Source organism: Octopus bimaculoides, chromosome 20 (assembly GCF_001194135.2).
Source record: "Octopus bimaculoides isolate UCB-OBI-ISO-001 chromosome 20, ASM119413v2, whole genome shotgun sequence".
Taxonomy (NCBI): Eukaryota; Metazoa; Mollusca; class Cephalopoda; order Octopoda; family Octopodidae; genus Octopus; species Octopus bimaculoides.
Window position 1 is genome coordinate 11,863,392 of NC_069000.1, and position 779 is coordinate 11,864,170.

A 779-nucleotide genomic window follows, 5' to 3' on the forward strand; every position below is an offset into this window, starting at 1 on the left:
ATATATTCATGTATATGTATAATGTAAATATATATACACATATAAATATGTGCATAATATATGTATCTCTCTCCATATATATGTATATAAGTATCTATGTATATATGTATATATGAATGATTGTATGTATGCATGCATGCATGTATGTATGTATGTAAGTATGTGTATGTGAGAGTGACAGAGGGTTGTGAGAAAAATTGTGGGCTTATTAAACATTATGTATATTACAATTACACACACTCACGCACATATACACACATATATGTTTCCACGTGAGTGTGTACGTATGTATATATTTATATATTACCTATATTATAAAGATATTGCTGTTAAAATATCATTATATAATATAATTTGATTTTTAATCACTTAAATAAACATTCTTGCAATTTTTTCTCACCAAAATTTCTACCACTTCTCTTATGTGAGTGTGTGAGCGTGTGCGTGTGTGTGTGTGTGTATGTACGTATGTATGTATGTATTTATGTATATATATATGTATGTATGTATGTATGTATGTATGTTTGTATGTATGTATGTATGTGTATGCAAATATTGTTTTTAATAAATATATTTCTATAATATATTTTTCCTCTATACAATATGAAAAAAATTAAATATATATATATATATATACATATGTATAATTATATACATTATATAATTATATATAAACGTATATATACATATAAATGTTATGTATATATATATATTATTTATTATATATATATATATATATATATATTTATATACATATATATATATATATACATATATAT